Source organism: Alosa pseudoharengus, unplaced genomic scaffold, assembly GCF_046254945.1.
Source record: "Alosa pseudoharengus isolate Yale_2024_CS ecotype anadromous, Long Island Sound unplaced genomic scaffold, YU_APseudo_1.1 YU_APseudo_1.1_scf_8, whole genome shotgun sequence".
Lineage (NCBI taxonomy): Eukaryota > Metazoa > Chordata > Actinopteri > Clupeiformes > Clupeidae > Alosa > Alosa pseudoharengus.
The window spans coordinates 6,741,273-6,763,605 of record NW_027468870.1 but is presented as its reverse complement, the minus strand read 5'-3'; positions in this window follow the sequence as shown (position 1 = coordinate 6,763,605).

Here is a 22,333-nt window from a genome sequence, read left to right as displayed (position 1 = left end):
CAGTCTCACCCTTCTCCACTGGAGGACCAGTGACCTATCTCACCCCTCTCCTCTAGAGACCAGTGACCAGTCTAACCCCTCTCCTCTGAGGACCAGTGACCTGTCTCACCCCTCTCCTCTAGGGACCAGTGACCAGTCTAACCCCTCTCCTCTGAGGACCAGTGACCTATCTCACCCCTCTCCTCTAGAGACCAGTGACCAGTCTCACCCCTCTCCTCTGAGGACCAGTGACCTGTCTCACCCCTCTCCTCTGAGGACCAGTGACCTGTCTCACCCCTCTCCTCTGAGGACCAGTGACCAGTCTAACCCCTCTCCTCTAGAGACCAGTGACCTGTCTCACCCCTCTCCTCTAGAGACCAGTGACCAGTCTAACCCCTCTCCTCTAGAGACCAGTGACCTGTCTCACCCCTCTCCTCTAGAGACCAGTGACCTGTCTCACCCCTCTCCTCTGGTCCCAGTCTCACCCCTCTCCTCTCTCTGACTAACTGTATGTTCTGCTGAAGAGAATGGTTCAGAGGTGAGATTATTGTTATTATCATTGTTATTATTATTATTATTATGATTAGTTCCGGTTTTGGCACCGGCGAGAGTGGCAGCATGTCGAGGTAGCCTTGAATTTCCCCTTTCTTGAATTTCCCCTTGGGGATCAATAAAGTATCTATCTATCTAGTATTAGTAGTGGTAGTAGTAACAAAAAGAGAAAAGGGAATGCTTTGGCAACGCTGTACAAGAACAGTCATGCCAATAAGGCTAATTGAATTGAATTGTATGGAATTGTTAGGGAGGTGGAGCTTAGATAAGGACATCTGCAGTACAGTTCACCAGCACTAGCTCCCTTCCCCCTGCCTACCTTGCTGTCTCTCTTTTTCTTTCTCTCTCCCTCTCTCTCTCCCTCTCTGAACTCTTTTCATCTCTCTCTCTCTCTTTGTCTCATCCCATCTTGACATACTTTTTGGCATTAAAGTCCTGTGAAGATGATTGAGTGCTTTATGTTGAATGCTGTACTACCATTTCTTTGACCTTTTCAAATGGGAAAAGTAAGGGCACATAAAAGTCAAATTCTCTTCTCTCCCTTTCTTGCCAATCTCTCAATCATCACCATCCTCCTCTACAGCTATGTCATGTCTTACTCCGCTCTCTCTCTCTCTCTCTCTCTCTCTCTCTGTATGTCTGTGTGTGTGTGCGTGTGTGTGTGTGTGTAGATGTAAATGTCCCTAGGTAATATTTTCACGTCACATATTTTCACATGTCACTCCACCACATGTAACATAGAACACATGACAGCATATGTATATAGCATACATATAGCATGTATCATATACAGTGTTGGGCAAGTTACTTCAAAAGCGTAATGCATTATTTATTACTTGTTACTGTCATCTCAAAGTAATTTGTTACATTACAATATTACTGTCTTTTGTAATTTGTAAGGCATTACACTATGTTTACATTACTTTCACCAAAATAACAGGAAATATGGATTTGGTGTTCTCAATAGATCTTCATGTGTTCAATGCAGCTCATTACACGGCAGGAGGTGATGTGGTATGATATAATGACTGAGCTAAGCTTAAGGCTAACAAAAGAACAATATAATGGTTGCAGTTATGGCTCATGGGACAATGTAGGCCCCAAAAGCCAAAGGTCACTCACAACTTAATATACGTAGTAAAATATAGCCATAGTGAAATTGTATGTTGACTTTAAATGGTTCTCATCATTGCTGGTTGCCTATCATTCCACTTACAGTGGTGTAAACTTAATGCAAATAGTTTGAGAATGGCTACGATCTTTGTCTGTAAAAGCAACATCTTAGTTATTCTCACTGATTGAAATGAGAAGTATAGCCTAACCATGTTATATCTGTTGCATGAATGGCAGAGATAACTCAAATTCCCTTTCTACAGTCATCTAAACAAGGCAATCAAATTCCAGGACCAGCATAGATGACTTTTTTTAATTCTTGGATGATCTTCTCTGGTGCCAATTGAGCATTTCTCCCAACGCATTACTCCCAACACTGATCATATAGCATGTAGCATATAGCATGTATCATATAGCATGTAGCACATAGCATGTATTATATATCATGTATCATATATTATATAGCACATAGCATGTATCATATAGCATGTATCATATATTATATAGCATATAGCAGGGGTCTCAAACTCAAATGAGCTTGGGGCCAATTCTGCCAAAGTCATCTGATTGGAGGGCCGGCTATTTCTGAAAATGCAATGTTCTTTTTTTCAAATACCACACAAAACTGCAAACAGAAAGTGCAAGTGTTTTTATCTAGTTTTAGACACATGTGCTAGCAACCTTAGCTTATAAATAAAATAATGATAAAATAAATATTAATACAAATTATAAAACAAATGAAAAGCATAAAAAGTATGTGTGTGTTTCACACCAAATAAAAATATTTTCCTCATAACTTTTTTAAACCTGGCAAACTATAGGCGTCAGGGTTAAGAAAGCAACACCATTGGATTTTTATATCAAAATTTCAAAAGTACATGGCTTGAAAGTGGTCAGAGATATAGTCCTACTGTAAATGTAAAAATCTTTGAGTAAAACAAAAGTTTATGAAGGGGGTAAATTTACCCATCTAATTTGCCACTGGATGGCAAGCACCAAATTATGCACCTTTCAGTAAATACTGGATGAACATATTTCAGCAGGTTTACTTTCCTTTTTTCATATTACCCACATAACAAATTAACAGGAAATATATATAAATGTATAATGTATACCAAAACCTAAGATGTATATGGTTTCTAAACCACAAGGCCTACAATAAAGTATTCTGGTCAAATCAGTTCCTATCGCGGGTAATCTGAGTAGCCTACCCAGAAGTTCGCATCATATTGCGGTGCATGACCTTGTAGGTTAGAGCCCTATTTCTACTATCCCTGCTGTCTGTACCACGTCCATTACGGACACTATCATCACGATTACCACTGCAACTTCCAAGCTATGTTGGGCAGAGGGTCGAAATAAGTATGCTTAGTGGACACCGTCGTATACACGCAGACGCACCTCCATTCAATTGACGATCGATCATAATCTCCAAAAGGATAGGCTATTCTCCTTCAGATTTAGAATAGGTGAATAATTAGCCTACCTAAGACTTCATTACACGTAAACGTTTTTCAACATTTGGTGTAAGCCTATTTCCAGGGATGGATTACTGCACGGGCCTACCGGGCCCAGGCCCAGGGGCCCAAGGGGTCAGGGGGCCCTGAAGCCCAAGCCTTTGCATGGAATCATTGCCTCGATATCAACAAATCAGGATCTATGAATCTGATTGAATTTAGTATTGGCGATCCCCAAAATGCACAAGAATACAGGAAATCACATCAAACAAATTAAAAATGTTCTGGGGGAGGACCCGACAATAAGTGGGGGGGCCCTTAATACATCAGGGCCCAGGGGCCCAAAAGTGCATAATCCGCCCATGCCTATTTCTGTTTAATTTCTGCTTCAATTTCTGCTACACTATGGCCTGCATCCCTTCCGCATCATAATGCACGTCTTTGTGTTTCGCGCGTGTAATACAAGTATTTCCTGAAAACTTTGCGCAGCGATTTTGGGTTTGAATGAAGCTCTGGATGTCTAGCACATAGTGGAGCAGAGTACAAATGAGATTTGTCACCGTACTTGGAACTATCGTCTATTTTAATCAGTAGGCCTATCGTTGTTTGTCGCAATTAAAAATAGTCTCAAGGGCCGGATTACATTATTATTTTGACATACGTCGCGGGCCGGAATTGGAATTGGATTTGGCCCGCGGGCCGGGTGTTTGAGACCCCTGGCATATAGCATGTATCACATAGCATGTAGCATATAGCATGTAGCATATAGCATGTATCATATAACACGCAGTGTTGTATAAAGTACTAGAAAGCAAAACTATCGTACTAGAAAAAGACTTTGGTAGAAGTGAAAGTTACCTTTTAGAATATTACTTAAGTAAAAGTCTTAAAGTATCTGATATATACTGTACTTAAGTATCAAAAGTAATTTTCTGATATTTAATGTACTTAAGTATTTGAAGTAAAAGTAAAAAGCAAGCGGTTTTATTTTGAACTTTTATTGTGAACTTTATTTTGGCTTTTTTATAGTAAAGCATAAAGCATATTCAGGGTTCCCAGGTTAGGTTAATCTCACTCATCAAGAAATTTCACTTTTGTATGAACTTCAGGTAAAAATTAAAAATAAATAACTTATTTCTTTTTTTTAACAAATTACCTGCTTGTAGGGAGAACATTTTGGTCATGTGGTATGAGCATTTCTAGGGCTTACTCCCCAGGTCACCATCTCACTCTCACACACACACACAGGCCACCTATGTCCAGCAGCTACTAATATGCCAGTCATTAGTTGAAACTGAAAAGGTGTCTGTTCATCTTCAAAAGAAGCTGGTTTTCAAAGTTGCCAGAATTCAGTGCCCGGGAGTTTCAGGCCCAAGACCGGCCCACGTTTTCCTTAGTGGTGGAAATTGGATAAATGAAGCAACATTTCAGCTATTACTATCCTGTAGTTTTTATTAGTACCATGGTTCAACAAATGTGTAAAGGTTATATAATAATTAACTTCATCTGAGAAGTTAACAAAAATGTTCCACTATTCCACAAGTTAACAAAAACAGAAAGAAAGAAAGAAAGAAAGAAAGAAAGAAAGCCTTTGAAATGTACATGTATATTGTTGTTTAGGGATTTAGCCTACTCCTTTACTACACCCTCTTCTGAGCAAACAAGGCATATAGGTTTATCATGTAGGGTAATTGCTCTTTCTTACATTAAATAACTTTAATTTATCCTCTCTACTTGTCCCTGTAGTCATGGCCTTCTCATCACTAATTTCGGGCTCATCATTTTCAGGGGTCGACTGGTTGATCTTCTGCTCAGTCCTGGCCACTTTCTACCATCCATTTTTCCTGACGCTTGTGTCTAGCCTACTGTAGGGCCGGCTCAGCTATCCGTATCTGAGAAAACTTTTTGGAAAAGACGGGCTATGGACCCAACCAACTCTTTTGGGAGGGGAGAACTCCCTCACGTAGGCTACAACCCATGCAGAGACATTGGGGTCATGCACAGAATGCGGAACGTGTCCTACTTTAAGAAAAGATAGACTAACGTGACAAATGTCAACGACCAGCCCAAAAGTGAAGCGGCCCACCGGGAATTCTCCCGATTACCCACCCCGGGCCTGATTCAGTCTTACACTTCCTGGACTGAAGACAAGTCCTGCGATGCTAAATAGCCTTTCACAGGCCGCTGAGGCAGGTAGCACAGTGTTCAGCTACACAGAAAGCTGCCAATGTACAGAAACATTTCTTGCAAATACGGCCACGGGTGTATGACGTTCTCTTCACCACTACCCTGTTCACCGAGTTCACCACTATCGTCGGGGTGGTCATCTATGATAACGGGAGGTCCTCCAGTAGGTGCTCGTGCTTCCATGGCGGTTTCAGTTGTGCGTCCTCCTCCCTCCTCCTTTAGCAACGAACACGCGCTGAAATAGAGCGCGGAGCGTGTGTAATGCAATCTAGGAGCAGTGATTCGCCAAACCTCCCTTATTGCAGTCGCACACATTTCTTCTAATTTTATGTTTTAGTAACGAGTAACGAAGATGCTTAGTGGAAATATAACGGAGTAAAAGTATACATTTTATCTAGGAAATGTAGTGGAGTAAAAGTGAAAGTTGACATAAATTTAAATAGCTAAGTAAAGTACAGATACGTGAAATGTCTACTTAAGTACAGTAACGAAGTATTTGTACTCCGTTACATTACAACACTGATAACACGTAACATATAGCATGTATCATATAGCATATAGCATGTAGCATTTAGTAGGCGGCCGTGGTCTACTGGTAAGCGCTTCGGACTTGTAACCGGAGGGTTGCCAGTTCGAACCCCGACCAGTAGGCACGGCTGAAGTGCCCTTGAGCACGGCACCTAACCCCTCACTGCTCCCCGAGCGCCGCTGTTGTTGCAGGCAGCTCACTGCGCCGGGATTAGTGTGAGCTTCACCTCACTGTGTGTTCACTGTGTGCTGAGTGTGTTTCACTAATTCACGGATTGGAGTAAATGCAGATTGGAGTAAATGCAGAGACCAAATTTCCCTCACGGGATCAAAAGAGTATATATACTTATACTTATATATACTTATACTTATAATATGTATCATATAGCATGTATCATATAGCATGTAGCATATATTATATAGCATATGATATGAAGCTGCACTGAATACAACAGGAAAGCCCTGCAGCGCATAGTGAACACAGCTGGAAGGATTATTGGTGCTTCACTCCCCTCCCTGAAGGACATTTACACCACCCACCTCACCCGCAAGGCGACCAAAATTGTGAGTGATGCAAGTCACCCCGCTCACAATCTGTTTGATCTACTGCCCTCTGGGAAGAGGTACAGAAGCCTGCGCTCCCGCACTACCAGACTCACCAACAGCTTCATACACCAAGCTGTTAGGATGCTGAACTCTCTCCCTCCTCTCCCCCCTCCACCCTCAGCTACATAACATCCTGGACATTGGACCCACAAATGGCCGCCTGCACCACTCCACTTGCACACTTGTACACTTTGCAACTTGTTGTTGTTGTCCTGGAAACACAACACTTCTGCTGCTCTTACATAACTTGCACCACTATGCCACTTTATTTCTTACTTAGGTCAAACAGAACTACCTCAGCCTCTTATTGGCCTGACTTTGCACTAGTATTTTATTTTATTGACTGTCTATGCACAATTTCAACCAAATTTTGCTGCTCTTATTTTTTTCATTATATGTGCCCTCTTATTTACTTATTTACTTACTTTTTTGTTTACTTGAATGTTATGTTTGTCTGTGGACTTAAAATTGTTAAAATATGTCTTGTCTCCACCGTGGGATAGTGAGAAACGTAATTTCGATCTCTTTGTATGTCTGGAACATGTGAAGAAATTGACAATAAAGCTGACTTTGACTTTGACTTTGACTTTGTATCATATAGCATGTAGCATATATTATATAGCATATGGCATGTATCAAATAGCATGTATCATATAGCATGTAACATATAGCATGTGTCATATAGCATGTAACATATTTTCAAGTAGGCACGTCATTTGTAACAGAAATCCATATGGCAGACAGGCGACAGGTGTCAGTCTTATGAAGAGGGCTTGTGTCCAGTTTAGAGCTCTGTATTGTCGGCCGTTTGGAAGTAGTGTGAAAAATTGTTTCAGAAGGTGGTCTGTGTTGTTTGCTGTTGTGCATTGTAGGCATGTGATGACTCTGTGACTTATGTCTGATAGTCTGGGAGAGTAGGGAGACTCATTATGTTAGCAGCAGTATGTGTGGTTTTGGTGAGTTTGTTATTGCAGGTGACTGGTAACATTGTGAAGAAACAGGGAGCAGTGCAGTAGGAGGGGTTGGACTACGCTGCAGTAAAGCAACATCAGGAGGTGGGGGGCAACAGACAGAGCTTTCAGTTTGCATATGACTTATAATCTGTGTGTGTGTGGGTGTGGGTGTTTAAGTGAGAGAGAGAGAGAGATAGAGAGAGAGAGAAAGAGAGAGAGTTGTGTCATTCTCTCGTTCTCACACACACACACATTCTTTCTCTCTCTCTCCTATTCACAGACGTCACGTATAACTCCGCACTGTGTCTCTGTGTGCCCCCTGTGATCATGTGAAAGCCTCTTTTTTTACGTAGCGTAGCGCAGGCCATCGCCAGTGCACCCTTTCCTCCACACTCCTCTGTCATCTCTCTCTCTTCCGAGCGCAAGGATCAGTCACGGGCCACCAAATCAGTGGAAAGCAGCCTGGGACGGATGTCTTTCAACTGGCAAAGCACTCTGGGAGCTCAGCTCCGTCTTCAAATAGAAAAATAGAATGTGGCAGACTGCTCAGGGAGGTGCCTGGAGGAGAGAGAGAGAGAGAGAGAGAGAGAGAGAGAGAGGGAGAGAAGAGAAAAGGGGGAGATCAGAGGGAGGGAGTGTTTTCAGACTTGTCTGGCTGAGCTGGGTGTTTGGTTATTACTAATGCTGTTTGAGTCACTTAACTGTGGATCAGTACAGAGATCAGTACAGAGAGTCTCTGGCCACTGGGGGTTGAGGTGGGGGTGGGGGTGAGGTCGAGGGTGGGGTGAGGTCGAGGGTGGGGTGGGGGGTTGAGGTGAGGGTGGGGAGGTTTGAGGGTGAGGAGTAGGGGGTTAGGGTGGGGGGTTAGGGCGGGGTAGCGGGTTGAGTTGAAGGTGGGGGTGGGGGGTGAGGGGTGGGGTGAGGGTGAGTAGTGGGGGTAGGGGTGAGGTGGTGAGGGTTGGGGTTAGGTGCGACAGAGAGCTCCGTATTGACCTTTGACCCCTCTCTCTATAGAGCAGAGAGTGCGACAGAGAGATCCGTATTGACCTTTGACCCCTCTCTCTATAGAGCAGAAAGCGCGACCAAAGATAATGAATGCGTAGCAAGATGGGTCGTCCTAGTTCATGTCTATGAGGGCAAAGTGGAGTTCAGTCAGAGACGGGCTCTGGTTCAGTCCCCGCCTGCACAGGGGCGTGTCACTGACGTATAACTGACGTTTGAACGCCTCGGTTCCACGCCAGACAGAAGCCGGAGTACAAAACAAACTTGGTGTACACCTTCATTAATGTTTCTCCCGACTGGAGGGTCATACTGTCACAACATTCTCCTGAAATGTGGAGGAGGGTTTGGAGATCATGATACCGTGTCCGAAATGTGCATCCATTGCTCAGAAAAATAAGGCTTTGACAATTTCTGGGAAATTCTTGGATTCTGCCATAGACCTCAATGTTAAAAAGGGAGCCTGATCGCTGCATAAATGGGGGATAGCGCCCCAAAGGGAGAGAGGAAGATAAAGAATGACACTGAGGAGATGTCAAGACACTGAATAGGAGGATGAAATGAATAGAGAAAATGAGAGAGGGAGAGAATAGCCCCAGAAAAAGAGGTTAACAGTTTTTTTCTGAATGCTTAAACACAACCGTGATTCTTATAGCACAATTTCTAAAACTATTAATACTTATAGCAAAACCACTCACTGAGTTCGCAAAACTAAAAGCACAAACACTGCTTTGCACTCAGTTTGCAATTTTGTAACACACTTTGCACAACTGTAGGCACAATCCACTGCACAGCACTCTTTTTGCGGAACTGTAAACACAACTCACTGTTTTAGACTCAACACACTCCTAGCAAATCTATACACATATGGCTAATATTTACACTATTTATATAACTCTCTGGTACACTTTCTCATGTAAAATCTGTTTTAGATAATTAGTTCACTTTGCAATCAGCCTAAGCACTATAGGCCTAAATAAGCCACAGGTAATGTACAATGAGTACAATGAAGGGAGCAAGAAGAGTGAGAAGAGTAAGAATTAGAGGAGGCCGAAGAATAGGACGTGGAGGTGAAGAAGTAGGAGGAAGAGATGGAGGAAGAGGACACGGAGGTGAAGAAGTGAGAGAGAGAGGATGACATGGAGGTGAAGTTAGAGGAAGAGGACAAGGAGGAGCAAGAGGAGGGGGAAGAGGAAGGGTAAGAAGAGTAAGAAATAGCCCTTTTACAGGCAAAAAAAATCAGTCTATGTGGGGATATTGACCAGGGATCATGTCAGGCCTGGATACGGCATTCCAGAGGGTATTTTCCCCGGTGCCTTGGACTAGAGGACATTGCATGTGATGTAGATGAAATTTTGAGAAAGACGACACGATGTAGACTGATTTTTTTTTCTCAGTGAAATTGCTATTTTGTATTTTGACTTGGAAAAACACACTTGTGTTTGTTTTGATGTGTGTAAATAAACACCAATATTTGAAGTTTGGATCTATGTATGTTTACAGAACTATGACAAAAGTATGACCTCAAACTGTCATAGCCTAGCTTGTGCACAGAGAAAGCAAAAGCCAGATGTGTTTTTTATTCATACCATCAGTGTGTAGATGGCACATTGTGTGCTCATTATTGTGATGGCTTGTGTTTACTGTTTGATACGAAAACACCATTTTTACGAAGGTGTGAAGAGTTAAGCAAGGTGTGTTAGCTTTTGCAAGAGAACTACAATGTTTTGCTGATTTGGTGAAAGGTTTTTCTATTTGTGTGTAGAGTTTTGCAAAAATAGCCATAGTTGCTTAAGCAATCAGAAAAAACTGTAATAGATGCACTGATAAACAGGAGTATTTTTCTCTCTTTCAGTCTTGCTCTCTCTTTCTCTCTCAGCGGTAATGCCAGCACCCTATATACTCTCCATCTCACTCAGCATCTTTTCTCTCTCTTTCTGAGTGTGTGTGTGTGTGTGTTTATGTGTGTGTAGTCCTATCTCTCTCCTACTTCTCGCCCTCCATGTCTTTCCTCTATCTCTCTATTTATGAGTGTGTGTGTGTATGTGCTCATGTTTGTGTGTGTGTGCTCATGTTTGTGTGTGTGCTCATGTTTGTGTGTGTGTGTGTGTGTGTGTGTGTGTGTGTATGTGCTCATGTTTGTGTGTGTGTGCTCATGTTTGTGTGTGTGCTCATGTTTGTGTGTGTGTGTGTGTGTGTGTGTGTATGTGCTCATGTTTGTGTGTGTGCGCGCTCATGTTTGTGTGTGTGTGTGCTCATGTGTGTGTGTGTGTGTATGTGTGTGTATGTTTGTGTGTGTGTACAGTAGTTATATCTCTTTCCTACTACTTGTTTCCTCCCGCTCTCTCATAGTTCCCTTTTCCTCTTCCTGTGTTGTCTCCTCTCTCTCTCTCTCTCTCTCTGAGCTCCATTATCCTCCCTCTCTCCTTCCCTCTCTTCCTCTCTCTTTATTCTGTTGTTTCTCTCATTCAGTTTTCCCCCCTCAGTCCATCAGAGTCCAGATGCTCAGCAGCACCCCATCACAGCTCCCAGTAGAAAAGCACGTTCCTCCATAATGCATACTGCTTACATTTATAACGGCTTACAATTCATCCATACTTAATTAGTGCACTTCAAATAGCCAAGCTACTGAGAGTATTAATACTAAAATGAAGACCTCCCTCCCAAGCCAGGGCTGAAGGGCCTTCTGTGGTCTCAGTGTCCTGATGCTGAGGGGGCCACACCTGATGTGTATTATGCTCAGTCAGTGCATAATGTATCCAACTATAGCTCCTAGTTATGAACAGGCTATTTGTGGCACAGACAGGCGTCATAGAGGGTGGCTGGGGGTTAACATCACAGAGCAGGTTATGGATGACATGATGGCTGACATCACAGCTCCCTCTAGAGGACAGGGGTGGTGGTGATGCAGGAAAGGGAACAGTCACAACAAATACATTCATTCTTCTCTCTCTTTCACTCTCTCTCTTTTCTCTCTCTCACACACACACACACATCTCCTCTGTTCTACCAGGTTGTTATCTTCCTCTTGCATTTTTCTGTTTCAACTTTGGTCTCTCATTCTACAAGTTGTTTTTTTCCTCCCTGGCCTAGATCTGTTATGATTCAATTCAAAAAAACTTTATTTATCCCCGAGGGGCAATTTTCTCTATGCAGGCATAGTGACATATACTGTAAGACATAACACAACATATAAGACAGGACAAAAGAAAGAACAGGACAAACAAAGAAAGAACAGGACAGACAGGAGTGTAAGGGGGGGGGGGGGTAGTCCCAAGAGATGGAGGAGGAGGGGGCTTGGAGCATATTCAAGTTCAAAAGGTGAATAGCCTCAAAAGTAAAGGTGGCCTTCCTCCTGTTATTCCTAGACAGAGGGCAGCCATTCAAAAACTCTGTGTAGGACATGGGTCTTCTAAGATGCAGTTGGCTTTCCTTAATGTTGCCTTGTCATGCAGTGATGTCAGAGACTGAAGAGGGTGGCCAATGATTTTAGAACATGTGTTCACAATGCTCTGGAGGTGTTTCTTATTTTTGACTGAGAGGGAGTGAAACCAGCACATGGATGAAAAGGTCAGTATACTTTCAATAAAGGAGGTGTAAAAAATGCTGAGAATCTTCCTGTTCACTCAAGGGGTAAAGTTTCCTCAAGAAATACTGCCTCTGTTGACATTTGTTTAATTGTTTTTTTTTTTAATTTTATGGTTCTGTTTTGATGTGGATGTGGTTCTGTTTTGATAGATGTGGTTCTGTTATGGTAAAGATTTGGTTCTGTTATGGTGTGGATTTGGTTGTTATGGTGAAGATTTGGTTCTGTTATGGTTCTGTTAAGGGATGTAGTGGAGGCTAAATGCAAGTAAATTCAGTTTATCCCCTGAAATTTCAAAAATAGAGTTTATCCACCTCTTATTCGAGTGTATCCACCTCTTAAAAGAGTTTATTCACCAAATTGCAACTTTTAACATTCAAAAATCACACTGTATTATCCACATTCCCAATATGTTCCCTTTAGGAACCATTTGGTATTGTTATAAACATTGGACAATAACCTCCACAATCATCAAACATGTTCTGAATACCTTTTAAAAAATCCAATACCCTGTGGCGCAGTCCACCTCACCGAGATCACAGAATTCATAGTTTACCCACCTCTGATTTTACCACTACATCCCTGGTTCTGTTGTGATGTGGATGTGTTTCTGCTATGGAGTGGATGTGGTTCTGTTGTGATGTGCATGTGGTTCTGATCCAGTCGGCGTGTGTGTGGAGGCATTATCAGCTGCGCTGCCTCCGATGCTTGTGTGATTGATAAATGAAGTTGTTAATGCTGGAGCTCTGACTGCCTGTAGCTGCCTGCAGTTAAGAGGCTTAGGGCCACCGTCAGAAGGAGAGGACGAGAGGATGTACACTCCTTTTCCTCTGCCCCTGTGTAAGAGCCTGCCTGAGGACAATAAGGGCCTGTGGCAGTGTGTGTGTGTGTGTGTGTGTGAGAGAGAGAATACCTGTGTGTGTGTGTGTGTCAGTGTGTGTGTGTCTGTGTCAGAGAGAGTGAGATTACGTGTGTGTGTGAGAGAGAGAGAGAGATAGAGAGAATGTCTGTGTGTGTATGTGTGTGTATGTGAGAGAAAGAAAGAGAGAGCATGCCTGTGTGTGTGTGTGTGTGTATATGGGTGGACTAGCAATCTGTACGTTCAGGAAAAGTTCAGATTGTTAGTCCATTCGTCGGCTACCTGGCTCAGCGTCTCATCAGCCATATGGAGCTAAGTGTCTAGCTCTCCACAAAAATATGCGTCACTCAGGCTTAATCAAAGCTATCAGTATATCTATGCTATCAGTTGTCATTGTCATCCAAAAAAGGACACATTCGCACCATCACATTTTCAATGATACAGGATAGGCAACATGATGCCTTTATATTTCACCCCTCTCTATGGTTCAGTCTTGCTCATGATTCAATTTCAATTTCAATTTAATTGTACTTATAGAGCGCCAAAACATTACACACGTCTCATGCCGCTTTACAGAGTGTTACACATTTAGAGAGAGCCCATGAGTAACAGGGGCGAGAAAAAACTCCCTAGAATTGGAGGTACATATAGGAAGAAACATATATAGTATATATTATACCTTGAATCACACTCAGCACACAGTGAACACACAGTGAGGAGAAGCACACATTAATCCCGGCGCAGTGAGCTGCCTGCTACAGCGGCGCTCGGGGAGCAGGGTTAGGTGCCTTGCTCAAGGGCACTTCAGTCATTCATACTGGTCGGGGTTCGAACCGGCAACCCTCCGGTTACAAGTCCAAAGCGCTAACCAGTAGTGATGTTACCCGTGAACCCCCTGCTTCGAAGCGTGTATCGAAGATATGAACCAATTTGGAGTGAAGCTTTGTATCGGAGCTTGATTCGTTTTGTGATAATCACGTGATCAGTGACGTCCGAAGCTTCGTTTCACACACACCCACGTGACTGCTTCGAAATGTAATTCAAAGCATTAAAGTTGCGCGACACGGGGGGCGCCGTTGTGGGTTGTTGAAGAAGGAGAGCCAACAGAGTCAATAATGCTGCTAACACGAAAGCTTATAGGCTGGGCTTTTAGCTCAATTATCAGCACGCTCGACTCCCGTTCTAAGGTGCGTCTGTTTCGCGGGTTCGAGTCCAGGCGTGTGCAGGACTGAATCGCACAGTTACAACACAACCCAGTTTACAATTGGTCTACGTACTCAATCATAGTCTATGCACTCAACGTAATCACAGAAATGTGTGTGCAATGTGCATGCCCATTCTTTATTCATCTCCCTTCTAAATTGATGTATTTTGTTTACAAATACAAGAAATGTTCACAGCCAAAATACTACCTTTATTGTTTTTGTAGAGAAGGCAATTACATTTGTATTTATGCAGGGTACAAAATAGGCTTAGTTAGGCCTATTTATTACATTATTTATTTATCCATTAATTCATGCTCAACATTTATTCATCTTCGACTCAAAGACATTCATGGCTAATGTCTAAAACACTTCGTGACACAATGCTATCTTTAACTTTCACCAGCAGAGGTCCTCATAGAGTTCTGAAGCTTCGAGTACTGAACCTTTTTTCGATACAATTGGATTGGAAGCTTCACTGGTTCAGAAAGCTTCAGTTCGCCATCACTACTAACCAGTAGGCCACGGCTGCCACGGCACTCATCCACGACTCAAGGGTCACTTACAGGGCAGTGAGGTCTGTATACACAATAAATGAATAGGTTAGTTAGGTGTAGAGAATAGAACATGGTGTTTTAAGCCACCTGATGTATGTTACAAAGAGGAAAGATGGTTACATAACCAGCATTATAATGCATGAATCCTATTTAGTGTCAGAAAGTTCAAATAGTCCAGTGTATGGAATGAATTGTCCATAGGGATTAGGAATTGTCATAGGGCAAGTAGTGGGTCGCTAGGCTGCACGGGCTAGGAATCCGGGCAAGGGGACTTCTGGTGTGACAAGGGCCAAACATAGGGATGGCTGATGACTGGTAATGGTTTACCTCACAAGTGAGGTAGGGGGAAGAAAGAGTATTACTATAAGTCATGATGCTTAGTATTAATAAGTATATCAATGGTACTATAGTGTTATACTATAGAGAGAAAAGGCAACAGAGGGAGAGTTGAGTGAGAGAGGAAGAGGAGAGGGAGTTGAACGGCAAGACAGAGGGAAGAGGTAAGAGGAAGCGTTGAGAGATGGAGAGAGGAGGAGTTGTATGGCGTGACACATGAAAGGTCCATGACAGCGCTATGCTATAGCAGCATAACTAATAACTCATAATAGCCTAGGACAGCGGTCCCCAACCACCGGGCCGCGGCCCGGTACCGGGCCGTGGGACATTCCTAACCGGGCCGTAGCCTACGACATGAGTTTTAAAAAAAAATGCATGCAAACTAAACTAAATTTAATTCGCAATAATGTCACGTTTTTAGATGGCATAGGATTATATGCAGTTGTTTGATTGCACGCATGTTTGCATTTTGCAAGGTCTATTTTCTTACGTCTGTCTGTCCCGCCTTCAACACTTTACATATTGCCTTCAGCGCTGCGCAGCCTCAGGTCAGCTCACTTCACTTGATCAGTTCTTGGCGAACGGTATAGTGTCACAGGAAGTTAGCTAAACTCCTAGAATGAGCAACAAAAAACAAGCATCTTTAGCACTGGCCAGAGTGTTTGAGTTGCGAGAGCCGCTGCAGAGATTTCTTACAGAAAAAAAAGTCACCGTTAGCTGCACATTTTAGTGATGAGGACTGGGTGTCAAAACTCGCTTGTGTGGCATATTCGGGTTGCTTAATGACCTCAACCTGTCACTCCAGGGGAGAATGACAACTGTCTTTAAACTGGCAGATAAAGTCACTGTATTTAAAGCCAAGCTTGATTTGTGGGGACGAATGGGAACGGGGTGTATTTGATATGTTCCAAACAGTAGTGGGGGTTTTGGGAGAGACTGAGGCAGGGCCCTTTCTCTCGCAGCTGGTGCGCGATCACCTTGTTGCGCTTTTAAATAAGTTTGAGCGTTAGGCTACTTCCCATCCTCCAAAGATCCACGGCAAACCAATGAGTGGGTCCGCAACCCATTTGTCAATATCCAGAATAGTCCTAACTTGTCAGCGCAGGAGGAAGAGCAGTTGATCGAAATTGCAAATGACGGTGGTCTTAAGAGTGTGTATGAGGAAACCTCTCTGGCGGGTTTTTGGATCAAAACCAAAGCAGAATATCCCGAGATACCCGTAAAAGCGCTGAAAACGTTGCTACCATTTTCCACCACGTATCTATGCGAGGCCGGGTTTTCTGCAATGACTGCAACTAAGACCAAATTGCGCAATCGACTGGACATTTCAAACACACTGAGGGTGTCACTGTCTTCCATCACCCCCAGATGACGAGGCTGAAGTTGGCACCACTTTCGTTTCCGCGGGGGAAGACCATTTTCAGATCGCGGGGGAGTTAAGTTTCCGTTCCACCTTAAATAATGCAATTTTCTACCTCGTCCACAAGGGGCCAGTGTTGACCGCAAATCCGCGATAACACAGGCATGTGCCTGTTGCAGATGAACAGGCATTGTTCACAGACATTCAAAAGCCTGTATATCTTTTTTCTGTTGACTCCACTGCCGAATGTTTTGAGAAATGTTGCCTTTTGTGTTCTATTAAATAATTTGGTAATTTAGAGGGGGGGGGGGGGGGGGGGGGGTTATGTAGAGGGTGGCAGATTATGTAGTTTTTTATTTATTTTCTGTGCTGGATCTTTTGATACATGTTGTGTTATGTTTTTATCTTTTAAATAATTTTGTTCATTTTACACTGGGGGGGGGGGGGGGGGTAAGTAGTTGGTAGCAGATTTTGAAGTTTTTCTACAGTAAATGTATTCCCTACGGCCTACATGTGATTTTGCATCGGACTTTTCAACACATTCTGAAACTACACTCTTTCCAATGACACCCCACTTGTGAAATTCTATGGTTGAAAATGCCCTTTTTTGCCCCTCTGAAAATATATGTATTTGTGAAATTGCAGAATTTCAACACTTGAACAGGGACAGATATCCCATGAAGGATTTTGCAAGGGATCTTTCACCACATTCTGAAACTACACTTCCTCCTCTTTCCAATGACACCCCACTTGTGAAATTCTATGGTGGAAAATTGGATATTTAGCCCCTCTAAAAACAGTATATATTTTGTGAAATTGCAGAATTTCAACACTTGAACAGGGACAGATAGCCCATGAAGGATTTTGCAAGGGATCTTTCACCACATTCTGAAACTACACTTCCTCCCCTTTCCAATGACACCCCACTTGTGAAATTCTATGGTGGAAAATTGGATATTTAGCCCCTCTAAAAACAGTATATATTTTGTGAAATTGCAGAATTTCAGCACTTGAACAGGGACAGATAGCCCATGAATGATTTTGCAAGGAATGTTTCACCACATTCTATATCTACACTTCCTCCCCTTTCCAATGACACCCCACTTGTGAAATTCTATGGTGGAAAATTGCATATTTAGCCCCTCTGAAAATATAATATGTATTTGTGAAATTGCAGAATTTCAACACTTGAACAGGGACAGATATCCCATGAAGGATTTTGCAAGGGATGTTTCACCACATTCTGAAACTACAATCTCTCCTCTTTCCAATGACACCCCACTTGTGAAATTCTATGGTGGAAAATGCCCTTTTTTGCCCCTCTGAAAATACAGTATGTATTTGTGAAATTGCAGAATTTCAGCACTAGAACAGCCATACTCATCTCAGAAAGAATTTTGCAAGGGATATTTCACCACATTCTGAAACTACACTTCCTCCCCTTTCCAATGACACCCCACTTGTGAAATTCTATGGTGGAAAATGCCCTTTTTTGCCGCTCTGAAAATACAATATATATTTTGTGAAATTGCAGAATTTCAGCACTTGAACAGCCATACTCATCTCAGGAAGGATTTTGCAAGGGATGTTTCACCACATTCTGAAACTACACCCTCTCCTCTTTCCAATGACACCCCCTATATGAAATTCTATCGTTAAGAATGGCCCTTGAAAATAAAATGTATTTGAGAAATGTATTATTTTCAGCACTAGATTTGGTCTAGACTTCCCATTTGTCATGGGAAATTTATTTTGGCCTATTTTTCTGATTATACATTTTCAGCACTACATTTGGTCCCTTAAAAGTCATTTGCCACATTTCTGTCATTTTTGGGGCCATTAGTGTTTCTACCTTGTCTTATTGGGGGGCAAGCATTGAAGCTGCGTAGGGACCCTATAGGGCTAGTAGGATTTGTTATTATGCTTCTTTCTAGTGCCATGGGAGTCCATGGCAGCACATACAAATGTACATAGTAAAATGCTCAAACTTTGCACACTTATTCTACTCAGGCCACTTATTCACTTCAGGCCACTTTTCACACCTATATGTATCTCCACAATTGGAGATACATATAGGAAGAAACCTTGAGTGGATACAAGACTCAAGGGCCTGACCCATCTGCCTAGGGTCAGTTACAGAGCAGTAAGCATGAATCCTATTTAGTGTCAGGAAATTTAAATATAGTCCAATGTAGGGCATGTATTGTCCATAGGGATTAGGAATTGTCATATGTCAAGTACTGGGTAGCTAGGCTGCACGGGCCAGGAATCCAGACAAGGGGACTGCAATAGGCAATGGTAAGTGTTACGGCCAGCTCGTTCCCAGACCGAAACATAAAGAGGGACACGGACAACAAGGTTCAAACCAAATATATTAATTTATTAAAGTAAAGCACAAGGTTAACAATAGCAAAATGTCTAGGGGGAAATGAATGGGAGTGGTGGCGTGCGTGTATGAGTGTATGGATGTATGGATGCAAAGAAGCTAGTGAAGTAGGCCTAAAGACAAAGAAAGAGAAAGAGAGTTAAAAATGAGGGGAGAGAGCAAAGTGTGAGAGAATCAAAGTGAGTGCCTGCAAGAAGTAAGAAAAATGCCTAATCAGAAAGATAGGGAACCCCTAATATAGCCCCACCCTAACCATAGGTGTAATAAATGAGGGTATTAGCCCAACCAGGCCCAGCCCTGCCCGTGCACTGACAGGAGAAGGCTTGAAGGGGCACAGGGTCATCACATAGGGCAGTCATCATAGGGATGGGACTTCAGGTGCGATGAGGGCCAAACACAAGGATGGCTGATGACTGGTAATAGTTTATCTCACAAGTGAGGTAAGAGGGAAGAAAGAGAGATAAATAGTAGGTATTACTATAAGTCATGATGGTTAGTATTAATAAGTATATCAATGGTATTATATAGTGTTATACTATAGAGACAAAAGGCAAGAGAGGGAGAGAAGGTAGTTGAACTTGCCTAGGAGAGAAGAGGGAGTTGAATGGCAAGACAAAGACAAGAGGTAAGAGGGGGAGTTGAGAGAGAGAAAGAAACAGAGTTGTACGGCGTGACACATGAAAAGTCCATTACAGCGCTATGCTACAGCAGCATACCTAAGGCATGGTGAAGGGTAGTCAGTTGCCACCATGACACGCATGACTAGGGCGCCAGTCACATGAGGACACAGCAGAGGTGGTCCATTCCAATAAAAACCCGGAAGTTCCACACTACACCATACCTAACTATGGGAGGCACTATAGATGTATGTTTTAAGTCTAGACTTGGAAATAGGGAGGGTGTCTGCTAATAAAATTGATGGAGAGAGTTATTTCCAGAGGAGGGGTGCGCTGTAGCAGAAAGCTCTGCCTCTACTGTTGGGATTACAAGAAGTCTAGTATTCTGTGATCGTAGCAGTCTAGGTGGGTAATATGGTACTAAAAGATCTTTAATATAGGTGCCCAGCCATTTATGGCTTTGTATGTTAGAAGTAATATTTTTAAGTCAATGAGACTTTTAACAGGTAGCCAGTGTAAAGATGCTAGGATGGGGGAATTGTGTTCATATTTTTTTGTGAGTGCTTCAGTGTTGACTGACCAGTCCAGTGTATTGTACAGATGTATCCCCAGATACTTGTAAGTGCTTACCACCTCCACATTGACCCCCTCAATGGTAACTGGGAGCAGAGCGGGCTTAGACCTCCGGACATTGCACAAAGTCCTTCACCAGGCTCCTATATTCCTCCTCCTGCCCATCCCTGATACACCCCACAATTGCAGTATCGTCTGAAAATTTCTGCATGTGGCATGACTCTGTGTTGTAGCAGAAGTAAAACATGTACAGGTTGAAAAGGACTGAAGAGAGCACTGCTCCCTGTGGAGCTCCAGTGCTGTTGATCACGGTGTCGGAGAGGCAGTTCTTCAGTCTGACGAATTGTGGCCGCTCTATCAGGTAGTCTGCAATCCAGGATACCAGATGAACATCCACAATCATCTGCAGGAGTTTTTCACCCAGTCTGAGGGGTTGGATGGTGTTAAAAGCACTGGAGAAGTCAAGGAACATGATACTCACAGCACTCTTCCCCTTGTCCAGAGGAGGGGATGAGGGGTATTTGGTGGCTGTAGACTGGTGGCTTGTGAACAGCGTTAGTGTAGTCGCATTTGCACTGAGAGTGAGGGGTGAAGTGTGAACCGGCAGGCAAGCAAGCAAGAGCAGTGTCTGAATTTAGTTGACTTTGTACTCTGCACAATGACAATAAAGTTGAGTCCAATCTAATCTAATCTATCCCTAGTGACCAAACATCACCAACATTATTGTGTGGCGAATCCATGACCCAAGTCTGGTTTCGGTACGAGAAAGCATTGCCAAGATATGAGCTCATTTCCTGTAACTTTAGTACCTCCTAGTGGTCCAAGGTCACCAAATATATTGTGTGTCCTCGGGATGGGGTCCTAAGTCCATATACCAAGTTTTGTTTCAGTACGCGAAAGCATTGCTGATATATGAGCCTACATCCTGTGATTATAGCGCCCCCACAGACTCCACATTTATTGTGTGTTCTTAGGATGGGAAAACATATAAACACAGTGGGTGCCTTGCAGCTTCGATGCTTGGCCCCCAATAATAGGAAAATGTACAAACATAATGGGTGCCTACACTGCTTGGTCCCGAATAATAGGAAAGCGTAAATATACAATTGGGCTTTGCTACTGGCCCCCAATAAGAAAAGGTAGAAACAGTAATGATGCTTCGCAGCTTCACTGCTTGGCCCCCAAAATGACCGAAATGTGCCAAATGACTTGAGTGATAGGGAGAAAATGTAGTGTTGAAAGCCACAATCAGAATAATAGCTTGAGGATTTTGAAATTAAAAAAGCCTATTTTCTTGGATGGAATTGCTCATGAAGGAAGTCATTGGAAGAGGACACACTCAACTATTCATATCCGGTGGAATTGTTTGCAACAAATCAGTCTTGACCAATAGGGACAAATTTTAGTGTATAAAAACTGCAATGAGAGAAATAGGCCATGGGAGTTCTAATCGAAAACAAAGCCATTTTATGCGATGGGGGTTTCACATAGGGGGTTGTCATTGGAAAGAAGCGCGAGTGTAGTTTCGGAATGTGTTGAAACAGCCGATACAAAGGACATTATGGGATGTGTGTAGCTGTTCAAGTGCTGAAATTCTGCAATTTCACAAATACATATTATATGTTCTAAGGGGCTAAATATGCCATTTTCAACCATAGAATTTCACAAGTGGGGTGTCATTGGAAAGGGGAGATAGTGTAGTTTCAGAATGTGGTGAAATATCCCTTGCAAAATCCTTCATGGGCTATCTGTCGCGGTTCTAGTGCTGAAAATCTGCAATTTCACAAATATATACTGTATTTTCAGAGGGGCAAAAAAGGGCATTTTCTACTATAGAATTTCACAAGTGGGGTTTCATTGGAAAGAGGAGGAGGTGTAGTCCAGAATGTGGTGAAAGATCCCTTGCAAAATCCTTCATGGGACATCAGTCGCTGTTCTAGTGTTGAAATTCTGCAATTTCACAAAATATATACTGTTTTTAAAGGGCCTAAATATCTAATTTTCCACCATAGAATTTCACAAGTGGGGTGTCATTGGAAAGGGGAGGAAGTGTAGATATAGAATGTGGTGAAATATCCCTTGCAAAATCCTTCATGGGACATCAGTCGCTGTTCTAGTGCTGAAAATCTGCAATTTTCACAAATATATACTGTATTTTCAGAGGGGCAAAAAAGGGCATTTTCTACCTTAGAATTTCACAAGTGGGGTGTCATTGGAAAGGGGAGGAAGTGTAGTTATAGAATGTGGTGAAATATCCCTTGCAAAATCCTTCATGGGCTATCTGTCCCTGTTCTAGTGTTGAAATTCTGCAATTTCACAAAATATATACTGTTTTTAGAGGGGCTAAGGGAGAAAGTGTAGATATAGAATGTGGTGAAACATCCCTTGCAAAATCCTTCATGGGCTATCTGTCCCTGTTCTAGTGTTGAAATTCTGCAATTTCACAAAATATATACTGTTTTTAGAGGGGCTAAATATCCAAT